At 36.7% G+C, this 14686-nt stretch overlaps 2 pseudogenes; both read left to right on the forward strand.

Moving 5' to 3' along the window:
• Window positions 1-10799: 10799 nt before the first annotated feature.
• Window positions 10800-13210, forward strand: LOC128590113 (cytochrome c oxidase subunit 2-like; annotated as a pseudogene).
• On the forward strand, window positions 11609-13210 carry LOC128590112 (ATP synthase subunit a-like; annotated as a pseudogene).
• Window positions 13211-14686: the final 1476 nt, after the last annotated feature.

The following is a 14686-nucleotide window of genomic DNA, read 5'->3' on the forward strand; positions in this document are numbered from 1 at the left end:
TGAAATGCATAAAGGAAAATGATCATAAAAAGAAGGAAGCCAAAGAGAAAGGTGCCTGGGTTCAACGGAAGCACCAGCCTGTGCCACCCAGAGAAGTGCACTCTGTGAGAACCAACAGAAAGGAGCCTGAGCTGCTGGAGCCTATTCCCTGTGAATTCATGGTATAATAAGTGAAAAATAAAGGGCTACTGTAAAAATAAACAAGTCAATAAAAAGAGTTGCTGTAGCTGCTATTTTTTAGCATCTCAATTTTGAGGAGTCTCCAATATAGGTATTAGGGCTCTGTGATACTATACAGCAATGGAAATTAACAGTAATCAGATAAGCAAACTTTTAGCCAAATCATTGTTTAATGAGAAGCCTTATATCATCCATAAATTCTATTATTTGTGGTTTTGCTATTGAGTTATGTGTGTTACTCATTAGAGTTGGGTTCCCTCAGGATAATTGTCATTTTCATTTTTACCACCCATTTTAAAATACAGATATTCTGGGTTGGTATCACAAACTTATTAAAATATCATAGGAAGTAAAAATTTAGAAATACAGACAAACCTGACTTGTGATTGTTTCACTAACGATTTTTCAACTTTATGATGGCGTGAAAGCGATAGGCAACCAATAGAAATCATAGTTCAAATTTTGAATTTAGATCTTTCTAAGGGCTAACTATATGTGATAGGATACTCCTTTGTGACACTGGGCAGTGGCAGCAAGCCCAAGCTTCCCCCCAACCAGCCACGTGATCATCAGGTAAGCAGCTGATACCTAAAGTGTACTGTGTTGCCAAATGATTTTGCCCAATGGTAGACTAATGGAAGTGCTCTGAGCACGTTTAAGGTAGGTTAACTTATGCTGTGATGTTCAGTATGTTAGGCTTTTCACTTAAATATATTTTCAACTTATGATGAGTTTATTGGGACATAACCCTATCATAAATAAACGAGCATCTGTATGGTTATACAAGATGGTTATACATCGTCATGAATTCACAGATGATAGGTTCCAGCAGCTCAGATTGCTTTACAATGGTTCTCACAAAGTGAGCTTATCTGGGTGGAGAATACTGGCATTTCAGTTGAACTCAGGCACCTTTCTCTTTGGCTTCCTTCTTTTTTCTGATAATGTTAGTTATTATAATAATTTAGTGATTATAATAATTATTTTATTTCCCTTCCCTTTCTTTCCTTTCCTTTTCTTTTCTTCCTTTTGTAAGCAGCGTTATACTCTATTTCCCAGGCTAGAATACAGTTTTGTGATAATAACTCATTGTAGCCTCAAACTCCTGGCCCCAAGTAATCTTTTGGCCTTAGCATCTCAAGTAGCTAGGACTACAGGTACACAACCCTGCTTGGTTAATATTTAATTTTTTTTTAAGCATGGGGTCTTACCATGTTGCCCAGGCTGGTCCCAAGCCTCCCACTTCAGCCTCCCAAAGTGTGATTACAATTTTTTACAAATATTTTAATTTAAATAAAATTGTCGTAATTCCAAAGTAGGAGTACGCACTTAGCTTTCCATAGATAAATATCATTTGTGTAGGCCTTAATATTGTATATATTTCCACATCAACCTTATGCTGCTTCTATATTTCTTCCACACAGGTAAAATTTATTTTAGGCTATTACATATTTCAGAAATATGTTATCCAGAAGCAGTGATTTCTCTTGACTCTTAAAGGTGGAATGTGAGAATGGTGAGAAAAATATTCACCATGGAATTAGCAACCATTTTAATCACTCTCCTCTCAGAAACATCTGGCTAAAGCCCAGGAACTTTTGGGCCTACATTTAAAATGGGAATTGGCTCCTGGAAGGAAACCAACTTCATCCACAATAAAATCCATTGCTTTGTGAATGAATTGAATTAGTGTCCTCAACTGAATACAAGGAGAAGAGACAAACTTTTGCTTATGAATATGGCTCCACAATCTCATAGAATTTTGCCCATTGCTATCCAATGGTTTAATAGCCTTCCCAATTAAATAAATTGTCAGCTGCAGCAACATGTTGAATCTTGGCCAAAACTGTTCCTTTGGCTTAGTTTGAGGCCAAATTAATTTAACTCATGGTTCTTCCACTTCTGTGCCACTCATTTGAATTCATGGAAACCTATGAGCTGTATTCTCAATGTTGTGCCTGAAAATGACTTTCTGTGGCTCCCTGGTATTCCATTAGGATTCCGGACAAAGAACAGTTAATCTGTGTCAATTTGCAGACAGTCACCTGGGTTACTCTTCTCCCTGCTTTCTCTCTGCTAACAGGAGCTTGGACAGTGAGTGCTGCAGTAATGAGATTTTCCTAGACAACCTGAATTGCTGTTAAGTCCCAAGGGTGGGAGTAGTCCCAAGGGCAAGCTACATTGAAGACATTTTGGGTCTTCAATGTAGGTCGCCTTGATGGATTTTTAAAAATGATCTCATGAAAGCAAAATATAATTAAGAATTATCTGCCTTTAGCTTTGAAAATGACAAGTGTCTTCTTTAAAAAAGATTACATCTGGGCTTAGAAATGAGGGCAACATGTCATTTCCTTGAAAAAGAATAAGGATCTGTACAGAGGTGAGTAAATTGTCATGGCGGTCGGGGTGTACTGAAGGAAATGTAATATTGTTAGTGGGGAAAGCAAACATGTAGGCAGGGTGATGAATGACTAGTTTATACAGTGAATCACATTTGGCTTTTGACACTGACCAGAATTCATTCTTCAAACAGTTCAAGTTTTATCCATCAGTTACTCCTTCCTTTTCTGCTGCTAGGCCTTCTCCACCCCTCGGTGCAACACCCTACCCCTCCCACACACCCATACACAGGGGAGCTACAGAATAAGTTGAAATCCGATAACAGCAAACATACAAAATGACAAACTCCAAGATAACTAAACAGCTTTCTTAATTTCTTTGTAGAAAATAATTTACATATAATTTCATATCTTCTCATTAATTATATGTAATAACATCTGAGAGAACACTATATTCTCTTAAACATTAAAAAATGCAATGTACATACAGTTTGTTCTACAATATTTATCCATGCATTATTCATTCTGTGTTTATTTTACCCTGTATATTACTGGCCTCTTCTGTGTAGGACCTTCAAAGTTTCACCTTCAGAACCACTAGCTCAAGACAAATTAGCACAGCAGGAAGTGATAGTTGCTCTGTGTGACTCAAGAGGAAAAATATACATTTCTCTCTAATCTGCTGAAGCACATTTGACTTGATTCCCATGTCGATTTTCATTTTGACAAGATAGATGGCAAGGGAAGCACAATTGTATAGATTTTCACATTTATTCCCATTTTCAAGGCATGAGTGGAGAAATCTTTCCTGGCTGATGACTTAAAGTGTCCTGTCACTCTGTTCTTAAGTATGAAAGTGTTCGGAAATCAGGATGCTGTAATATGCCATTGCAATATCCCATTAGCTCACTGGGCTGAGCAGTACTTTCAGGTGTCAAGGGCAAAGAATTCTAATTCAAATGCCACTGATTTGTACATTTACCGATGAGACAAGGCACATGAATGCTGGGGGGTTAATTTTAAAAACTACCTTCAAGCTCAGGAGGAGATGAGCTCTTACAGTAGGAGGGATAGATTTGTCAGCATCCCTTGCCACTTTCTTTTCCCACTGTGATCAAGGTGCACACTGCCAGGTTGCTGCTGTTACAGCCGTGCCTGAAGTCTGGGGCTGGGGAAGGTTTTCATCTTTATGAAATCACATATCTTATGTCTTGATGTCTGATGTGATCTGATTATTTGGTTTTTAAGGAAATTTTAACAAACAAAGGAAGTGTGTGGGTTTATTTTATTTATTATTTTTAAATCTTCCCTTTAGGTTAAAACAAATAAATAAAATTGCTTTTGAAAAGCCTTTAGAGTAAGATTCAATGCATTTGGATATAAAAAACAAAAAGCAAACTCATTAGACTATGATTTTGTATTTGGGAAGAGACATCCCTCTCTTCTTTTCTGAATCAAAATCTACATTTCCTGGGTGATGGATATATTACATAGGGTTGGATTTCATTCTCCTCAATGTCTAAAACCGTACCTGGGGGTGAATTTTTACCCTGGTGTCATGTGCCATAGTTCTGAAATCACATGACTTATTTAACTCTTTTAATTAGTAACCATGGCTGTAAATATTGCTGACCATCTTGCTATGTACCCTTGGTAAAAAAGAAAGTGGGAGGAAGAGAATGACTGGGTATATGAAAATCTCTCACAACTCCAAAAATCACCTCAAAATTATCAATCTCAAATCAAAATCAATTCAACAAATTTTATTTACTCCCTCATTTATATATGATACTTTAGCAAAAAATTATAGAAATATGGAGATTAAAACTAGAACATCCATTTTGAACAGATACAAATTTCTTAAACTTAAAAATAAATTGGAATACATTTAGATTTTTGGAAAAGTTACAAAAATCATTCTATATTTCATGGGTTAATATTAGAAATATTTACCAAGATTTTTATTGGTATTATCTCATTTGTTACTTTTGTATTTATTTTGATGTAATATGGTGATATTGCACTTTCTCCAAGATGTATGTGTGAACATCAGAGTCACAGGATGTGAAATACTGTGAGCAAAATGTAAGGATAATTCCTTTTGACTTGGTGTCCAAAGGTGCATGTTTTATGTCTAGTCTTACTAGATACCCAGCTTCCCCCAGCGCCAGTATCTTTTATAACAATGGTAAATTACTCAAAACTGAGAAAATCAGCCTTAACATGCTACTGTTACATAAACTACAGATTTTATTTGGATTTTACATGTTCTCAACTAATATCCTTTTTCTGTTATAGAATTCAATATAGAATATAACACTACGTTTAGAATACAAATAATTTTCATTCATAACTTCCATTCTTTAATTATACTCCCTAATAGAAGTTGTAAGTTAGGATAACACTGGGTACTAGGGTCAGAAATGCCTGGTTTCACAGTCTTGCTTGGCCAATTATCTCACATTATAACAGTATCCAGGGAACTTAAACTTTCTAGGCATCAGTGTGCTCAATTGTGAAATAAGACTGATAATAGAAGCAACTTCTGGGCTCTTGTTCTAATAGAGGAAATGTATTTAAAGTTCTTAGCAGATGTCTGACCTTAACATTTAAATGATTGTCAGAAAATATTATGTTTAATTATACTGATCCAATTAAAAATGGAAGTATGAAGGTGAAATGATGCCAAAGTTTAAAAAATGTGTAAGATGATGCAAGAATAGCAGTGCATTTTACATGTTAAATTAACATTATATGTATCAAAGCTGAAGTTCCAAATAAAGAAAGAGGCCAGGTACTGTGGCTTATACCTGACATCCCAGCACTTTGGCAGCCCACAAAGTGAGAATTGCTTGCAGCTAGAAATTTAAGAGCAGCTTGGGCAATATAGCAAGACCCACTCTCTGTAATTTTTCTTTCTTTCTTTTTTTTTAATTAGCCAGGTATGGTGCACCTGTAGTCCCAGCCTGTGGAGAAGCTAAGATGGGAAGATGACTTGAGTCTAGGAGTTTCAGGTTTCAGCAAACTATGATTGTGCCACTTCACTTCAGCCTAGAGGGTAGAGCAAGAACTTATCCCAGAAAAGAATAAAAAATAAAAATAAAAATAATACAAAGAAAGAATATTTTGGAAGGACTCTGTCTTGAGGTAGATATTAGCAAGTGAAGAGGATTTGGATAGACAAGGGAAAAGGACAAAATCTTTTAAATAGCCATGTAAAAGAGCACAAAGTAAATCTGAAGAAGGGCAAGAGATGAGCTTAATAACATGGTCAGATTTATGAATATGAGTAGTGTTGAGGAGAAGGATACAGAAGGAAACTGAGACCAGTATTGATGATTCTTGAATGACAAGTAAGGAGACTTGACTTGATTATGTAGGCAACAGGTAAGCATCGAAGATGTGGACCCCATAAGGAATGATATCATCAGGTGAGCAGGATTTATTTGTCATGAGATGGGTCTTTTCCAGAGCACATTAACCTCCTTAATGGCCCATTAGCAAAATATGTAAATACCTAAAATTTTTTAGACTATGTAACAAGATTCCTGGAAATATGGACAGGCACTAAATTTACAGTCAAGTAGTTATTCTTTGGAGTTTTTATGAAGTGCTTTTTTTTTTTTTTTAGGTCTTATGGTAATGATATGGAAAATTTCTGCATCAATTTTCAATTGAAAACCACCCACTTGTTTCATTGCAGATAACAAGTAAAAATTCTTTATAACTTACTAAAAATGATATTTTGTTCTATATTTTATGGGTTAATATTAGAAATATTTACCAAGATTTTTATTGGTATTATCTCAGTCATTACTTTTGAATTTATTTTGATGCAATCTGGTGATATTGCACTTTCTCCAAGATATATGTGTGAACATCAGAGTCACAGGATATGAAATACTGTGAACAAAATGTAATGATAATTCCTTTCGACTTAGTGTCCAAAGGTGCATGTTTTATATCTAGAACTTGTAAGGTTATCATTCATATGACCACAATAATCCTCAGATTTGGGGAGCTTTATATTTTTTTACCTGTCAACTACAAACAACAACATATAATAACAACTCTGAATTAAATGTTGAGTATGGCAATACTTTGTAAAACACAAATAATAATTTCAAATATCTGTCGTATTTACAGTGCTATTATTTCAATATACTAGCTTTCTCATGTTTGGAGTCAAGAGAGTTGAATAATTTATCTCTGTAAATTTAATTTTATCAAAATTGTTTTAACTTTACTTTTGATCAGTTTTTATTCTATATATACAAGATACAACAAATAATATAAATTCTAACCTGAATGTTGTTTTTCTCTGTAACCATTGTCGATTAAAAGTGCCATCTGGTGTAAAACAACAGGGGAAAGAAGTGAAATTAAAAAATGTGTCCTTCCAAAAGTGTATCATCTTCCCATGGAACTGGCTGCAATAGCTTTCACTTTGCCCTCAGGTTCAAAAGATATCCTTCTTTGATGTTTTATATACATTTCCTGATGATGTTCTCAAATGAGATAAAGGATTATAAATGAAGAAGTGAGTCTGACCCATGAGGAGAATTGAAGAGCTCTTAAGAAAAATCTGCTTCTGAAGATATGGATTCCAGAGTCAGGTAGTTGTCCCCAATTCCCAGAAATTCAAACCCAGAGATTAGCAAGGGAAGCCAGAACTGATAAATGATTTGTAGAACCTCCTGGTTTTGGTGAAATTTTTCCAAATGAATAAATGATTAAAATGGCTCAATGAAAATCACACACAAAAGGGTGAAATATAATGACTATCTGATCTGTTAAAAGGAAAAAGCTTTTAAACTAATCGATCTTTTCCACAACAATTTATGTCATAGCCTTTTAAAATGATCCCATCTTAAATGGGGAAGTGACAAAGTAATATATATCTAATATACTTACTCAATGGATAGATTTTCAGTACCCCAAGAAAATGCATTTGAAAGGTTTCATTTTTAAAGGCGACTACACATTAGATTCTGGATGATCCTATGTTTAGTATTAACCTTTGTTATTGCTGAGGGTTAGAAGATAGAAAATTGAGACCAAGACTTTCTTCTTTAGGCTTGGTGGGCAATCGTGTAGCAATCATTTAACCTCCATGTGCTTCACTGATGACATCCCTCAAAGGCCTGCACTAATGTGTGTCTCACTAATGCTTGCCATCCATCTACTTCACGAGCACATTACAAGGGTTAACTAATAAGGCTGATAAGCACTTTGCAAATTCAAAGTACAAAGCAGAAGTGCTAAGTAAGCTAAATAAAAGAAGAGACTCACCTGATGGTCAACTGATTTGAATTTTCAATGATTTATTGAGTTCACAAATACTTTCTTCTACCCTTTGAATAAATTAAAGCCATTTTGGTATTTTTTAAAAAATTCATTTTGCAGACAGGAGGAATGAACCTTTATGCATCACTTCTGATATGAAACTATTTTGTATTACTCTTCACGTCTTTTAATTTTCAAGATACAGTACAGATTTTTTACAAGACTCATAGGCTGTTTTATTGTTTCTGCCCTTCTGCCATGATATCTGTCATAATTACATAAAGATAAAATTCTAGGTCAGAAACTGGAATGGCAAAGTACAAGTTTCCATTGAGTTCTGAGGGGAAGTAGCTCAACCACAAGAAAGAAAGATTAACTAACTGTAAGGGAGGGAATGATGTATTCCATCTTGATTTAATATTCAGTCCTAGTCATACCTACTTCTGCTGTCAGGTAGAAAACTAATTAGTGCCAGTGGAAATGGGAGCTTTTGTGATGCCAACTTTTGTCCTTTAAGAACTGGATTGAGCTTAAAATTATTTCCTACACTCTGCAAAATGGAAAGCTTTGACTATGTCTCAGCAAAGTCACAGATGAAACTATTCCACTCTGATGTTGACATTATAGTTATAACTAGAGATGGATAAAGTGCAGAGCCAGGCTGTTATCTACCAACATGTAACAGAGGTAAGAGATGGGCCATTCAAACCTTGCTACATGTGTTAGCCAGCTCGGGCTGCTAGAACAAAATACCACGTTGGGTAACCTAACAATAGCCACTTCTTTTCTGGCAATTTTGAAGGCTAGAAGTCCCTGATGAGGTGCTAGAAAATCAGGTTTCTGGTGTTCTGTCCTCCTGCCTTGCAATATAGTCACATTCTCCACATGTCCTTCTATGAACTTTCCTCTGCTCCAAGAGTGAGCTCTAATTTCCCTTCCTTTTCTTACAAGGACACCAGTTCTATCTGATCAGGGCCCATTCTTATGACTTTATTTCACCTCATTTATCTCTATAAAAGCCCTACTTCCAAATGCAGTCGCATTGGTGATGAGGGCTTCAACATACATTTTCAAGAGATAGTTCAGTTTGACACTATAAAATGTTTGAGAATTGAGACCTAAACATTCTTTACTTGACTGCTCTAGACACTGCAGAACCATAATATTTCTATCGACATTATGTGTATGAGATGAAGCAAAAAAATAAATCTTCCTCTGGTTTTAGTTTCCATATACAATAATATATGTTCTATTTGGATAATAATGATGCAGTTAAGAGCAATATATTTATATTTGTTTCCAATCTAAAAGCTGTTGTTGAGAAACAGTAAAAAATGGTCCTATCACTCTCAGGATCTGTCTTAGAGCAAGTTGGAAAATTGAGTGATATGACTTTATGGGTGTTACTTTTCTCACTCCAGTAAGCAGCTCATACTACCTGATTTGCTTGAAATTTAGCCAGAAAGAAGATCATTTCCATACGTGATTCTCACAATAAAGTAAGATTTTTTAAATGTAAAAAGTAACTCCCTGGAAACTCTGGTGGTGTACTGTATTTCCAGACTCCAGCATCATTTCAGCCCAAAGGAGCAGCATGCAGAGTCCCCACACCAAACCTGGAGCTAGCAAGTGTGGATAGGTTGATCTGGGAGATGATTAATTGGAGGATTTACTCAAGAGTCTACAGACTTGTATTCTTTTTAATATCTGTATTATATATTTTAAATCATTATATTAGCACTTGATAAGACCCCTTTTAATCATTCTAATAAGGAGAAAGGAGCGGAATTTGCATGACGGAAAGACCAAACTTCAATTCTGCCCAGTATGTGACAAAGGTTAGACCACTATTCAGATGGGGAAAAGAGTGAGATAATCCCACAACACACAGATCATTATACTAAAGAGACTGTATTCGGCAGTCAACAATCACATGGGTTTCAAGTGTGGCAATTTAGGTTTAGAAAATAATTATCTATCAGATTCAATTAATACCAAAATTCAACTCACTTCTATGTAACTGTTTTGCTATTATTTAATTTATACATGTATTCTGCTTACATAGTTAAATAGAATATCTAATTATAGGGAGTTCATACTTAGTTTTTGTCTGTACATTTCTCAGGCTGTAGTTGTTCAATATCTCCAAAATACACAAATGTGTTAAATATCATCAGATTTGTCTTATTTTGACTTTTTCATTATTTAAGAGGAGTTATTCAACCATAGACTGACATCCTCCCAAGGAAGAGAGTTTATTTCATGAGGCTCCTGGTCTGTTTCTAATAGGGTCTAATTTTCAAGTGTTTATCATTTGGACTCTAAATTGAGTATTTGCTGAGACTTTATACAAGGGTTATCATAACTGAAAAACACAAATAGAGCTTTTGGTAAGGTAGTACCAAATTTGGGAGACAGGGTACTTGTACGGGGGTGGAGGCAGCAGGGAATCTTAATCATTAGTCCCCATTAATCTACAAATGTAGTAGCTTGAATTATAACCCCCCTCCAAAAAAAAAAAAAAAAAAGATGTCTATGCCCCATGACCTGTGACTATGACATGTTTTTGGGAAAAAAAAAAATATTTAAGTGAATAAGTCCGTGAATTTAACTTTCTTCCCCCAACACTTTCTTGGTCTATCAGGAATACCACGACGCTACTCTGATTACCCAGACGCATACACAATATGAAACTCAATCTCGTCAATCGGATCCTTTATCTCCCTTACAGCAGTAGTACTAATAATTTTCATAGTTTGAGAAGACTTTGCCTCAAAACGAGAAGTTATAATAGTAGAGCTAACACATACAAATCTAGAATGACTACATGGCTGCCCCCAACCTTACCACACATTCGAGGAACCCACGTACGTGAAAGCCTAAACAAGAAAGGGAGGAATCGAACCCCCTAAAATTGGTTTCAAGCCAACCCCATAGCCCTATGACTTTCTTCTTATAAGATATTAGTAAAAACAATACATAACTTTGTCAAAGTTAAATTATAGGTTAAACCCCTATATATCTTTATGGCTCATCCAATACAGTTTGGGTTTCAAGATGCTGCCTCCCCTATTATAGAAGAACTTTTATATTTCCACGACCACACTCTTATAATCGTATTCATAATTAGCTCACTAGTCTTATATATTATTTCCCTTATACTATCAACTGAACTCACGCATACAAGCACCATGGACGCACAAGAAGTGGAGACAGTATGAACTATCCTTCCCGCCGTAGTTCTAATCCTAATTGCCCTCCCATCCCTCCGAATCCTCTATATAATAGACGAAATCAACACTCCTTCTATAACTCTAAAAACAATAGGACATCAATGGTACTGAAGCTACGAGTACACGGACTAGGACAACCTATGCTTTGACTCATACATAGTGACCACTCCTGATTTAGAGCCCGGGGATCTCCGCCTGCTAGAAGTTGACAACCGGGTAATCCTTCCCACAGAGATATCTATCCGAATACTCATCTCTTCTGAAGACGTCCTTCACTCATGAACAGTTCCAGCCCTAGGAATCAAAACTGATGCAATCCCTGGGCGCCTAAACCAAGCCACCCTTATAACTTCCCGACCAGGAATTTATTATGGGCAGTGCTCCGAAATCTGCGGTCCAATCACAGCTTCATGCCAATCGTATTAGAACTAGTACCACTAAAGTACTTTGAAGAGTGACTACTTAAATCTCTCTAGATCACTGTGAAGCTAATGAGCGTTAACCTTTTAAGTTAAAGATTGAGAGTTATAAGAACTATCCACAGTGGATGCCACAACTAGATACATCAACATGGACTATCACTATTATATCCATAATTCTAACACTTTTTATCTTATTTCAACTAAAACTGTCAAAATTCACATATCCCATGCACCCCACCAAAAAACTTACAAAATCACACAAACTAGAAAACCCGTGAGAGATAAAATGGACCAAAACTTATTTGCCTCATTCACTACCCCTACAATAGCCGGCCTGCCTATTGTAATTTTTATTGTAATGTTCCCATACATTATAATCTCAACCCTCACACGATTAATCAGCAACCGAATAACCTCCGTACAACAATGACTTATTCAATTAATCTTAAAACAACTAATAGTGACTCACAATACAAAAGGATGAACTTGATCATTAATACTTATCTCACTTATTATTTTTATCGGGTCAACTAATGTACTAGGTCTACTACCCCACACTTTTACACCAACAACCCAGCTTTCAATGAATCTCGCCATAGCTATCCCGCTATGAGCAGCTACTGTAATTACAGGATTCCGACACAAAACTAAAGCATCCCTAGCCCACTTCTTGCCCCAGGGTACCCCTCCCTTACTAATCCCCATAGTGATCCTTACTGAGACTATTAGCCTCTTAATTCAACCCATGGCCCTAGCCGTGCGACTAACAGCTAACATTACAGCGGGGCATCTCCTTATACACCTAATCGGAGGCGCTACACTAGCAATTTCATCAATTAGCTCAGTTGCAGCCTCAATCACATTCATCATCCTCATCCTACTATCAATCCTAGAATTTGCAGTAGCTCTTATCCAAGCATACGTATTTACACTGCTAGTCAGCCTTTACCTATACGACAATACATAATGACCCATCAAACACATACCTATCACATGGTAAATCCTAGTCCATGGCCACTGACGGGTGCCATCTCAGCACTACTTATAACATCTGGCCTTATCATATGATTCCATTTTAACTCCACAACCCTACTGACCTTAGGACTACTAACCAATACTTTGACAATACTACAATGATGACGAGACATTGTATGAGAAGGAACATTTCAGGGCCACCACACCCCAGCAGTACAAAAAGGACTTCGCTATGGAATAGTCCTTTTCATTATCTCCGAAATTTTCTTCTTCGCCGGGTTTTTCTGATCATTTTACTACTCAAGCCTAGCCCCGACTCCAGAGCTTGGAGGATGCTGGCCCCCAACAGGAATCAATCCTCTGAACCCCTTAGACGTCCCATTATTAAATACAGCAGTCCTCTTGGCTTCAGGTGTATCAATCACCTGAGCACATCACAGCCTAATAGAAGGTAATCGAAAACATATGGTACAAGCCTTATTTATCACCATCGCCCTAGGCCTGTACTTCACACTCTTACAAGCATCAGAATACTTCGAGACCCCATTCACCATCTCAGATGGCATTTACGGCTCTACATTCTTCATAGCAACAGGCTTCCATGGCTTACACGTTATTATTGGATCCAGCTTCCTAACCGTGTGCCTTATCCGCCAACTTAATTATCACTTCACATCCAACCACCATTTCGGATTTGAAGCTGCAGCATGATACTGACACTTCGTAGACGTAGTCTGACTATTCCTTTATGTATCTATCTACTGATGAGGTTCATGCTCTTTTAGTATAACTAGTACGATTGACTTCCAATCAATAGGATTTGGTAAATAGCCAAAAAAGAACAATTAATACAATAATTATACTAATTATTAACACATCTTTGGCCTCAGTACTAGTATTGGTAGCATTCTGACTTCCTCAATTAAATGTCTACATGGAAAAATATAGCCCCTACGAGTGCGGATTCGATCCAACAGGCTCTGCCCGCCTACCCTTCTCCATAAAATTTTTTCTAGTGGCCATCACATTCCTCTTATTTGACTTAGAAATCGCTCTACTTCTTCCACTCCCATGAGCTATCCAAACACACATGTTAAATCTAATACTCATCATAACTTTCCTCTTAATCCTAATCATAGCCCTAGGGTTAGCCTACGAATGAATCCAAAAAGGACTAGAGTGACAAGAATATGGTAATTAGTTTAAATAAAACAAATGATTTCGACTCATTAGATTATGTACATCAACCATAATTACCATATGCCGTTGATCTCCACAAACATCCTTCTAGCTTTTATCACAGCCCTGCTGGGAGTACTGATTTATCGATCACACCTTATGTCGTCCCTACTATGCCTGGAAGGGATAATATTATCAATGTTTATCCTAGTTAGCCTGACAACCATAAACCTACATTTTACACTAGCTAACATTGCCCCTCTCATCCTCCTAGTATTCGCTGCCTGCGAAGCTGCCATAGGCCTTGCACTTCTAGTAATGGTATCCAACACCTACGGCATAGACTATATCCAGAACCTAAACCTCCTGCAATGCTAAAAATCATTATCCCAACTATTATACTAATCCCAGTAACCTGGCTATCTCATCACCGCACACTATGAATCAATGCAACAGTTCATAGCCTTATAATTAGCTCAATCAGCCTCCACCTACTCCACCAACCTACCAATAATCTCAACTTCACCTTAATATATTTCTCCGACATCCTGTCTACCCCCCTCCTTATTCTCACAACATGATTACTTCCATTAATGATTCTAGCTAGCCGTGAATTATTCACGGAATTATTCACGGAAAAATAAGTTATATTCTGGATATAATTAAGGATCTTAAGATGAGATTATACTGGATAGGGGCAGAATCTAAATCCAGGGGCAAGTGTTCATATAGAAAAGGAGAAGCAGATTGGAAGGTTGTGTGAAATCTGAGACAGAGACTTAAGTGAAGCAGCCACAATCCAAGAATCCTTGGAAGAGACAGTGATTCTCCTCCAGAACCTTCAGAGAGAGCATGACCTGGCTAATACCTTGATTTCAGATTTCTGGTCACCAGACCTGTGAGAAAATAAATTTCTATTGTTTTGAGCCCCCATGTTTAAGGTAATTTGTTAAAGAATCCTTAGGAAACTTGATACAGTGTGCAAGCCAGATCGGTGATTTGGGAACGAAGATCACATGCAGGGGCCATGGGTAATAGAGACAGGAGGAGAATTGGGTGCATCGTACCTGCA

The sequence above is a fragment of the Nycticebus coucang genome, chromosome 7 (genome assembly GCF_027406575.1).
Source record: "Nycticebus coucang isolate mNycCou1 chromosome 7, mNycCou1.pri, whole genome shotgun sequence".
NCBI classification, from domain to species: domain Eukaryota; kingdom Metazoa; phylum Chordata; class Mammalia; order Primates; family Lorisidae; genus Nycticebus; species Nycticebus coucang.